Raw genomic sequence first — 278 nt, 5'->3', positions numbered from 1 at the left:
GTATATGCAAAAAATTTGTCAACTTTGTAACTCAAATTATAATAGTTGTGTATGTGTGTACAAATAAAGTAATATAATGGTATCTCACGTGCTTAAGATAACTTTTTAGTAGTAATTAAGTAATTAACCACCATTGGATAAAAATATGAATTTTTCTGTTAAGAGGTTCCATACTTGATAATAGATTTAAAAAATATGAAAAGGCAACTAATATCTGAAGCGTCTATTTCAAGTTCTTATATGATTATTAAAAAATGTTTTATTTATTTTTAATATAT

General features: G+C 22.7%; 1 protein-coding gene across 1 annotated transcript in view; it reads right to left on the bottom strand.

Moving 5' to 3' along the window:
• Positions 1–278, bottom strand: part of LOC100161116 (inhibitor of growth protein 4-like) — a gene marked incomplete in the record, with an annotated part of 38,476 nt that overhangs the window by 6,061 nt on the left and 32,137 nt on the right.

Source organism: Acyrthosiphon pisum, chromosome A2, assembly GCF_005508785.2.
Source record: "Acyrthosiphon pisum isolate AL4f chromosome A2, pea_aphid_22Mar2018_4r6ur, whole genome shotgun sequence".
Classification (NCBI taxonomy): domain Eukaryota; kingdom Metazoa; phylum Arthropoda; class Insecta; order Hemiptera; family Aphididae; genus Acyrthosiphon; species Acyrthosiphon pisum.
Note: the sequence above shows the minus strand (reverse complement) of the source record. Positions and strands in the feature narration are given on the sequence as shown.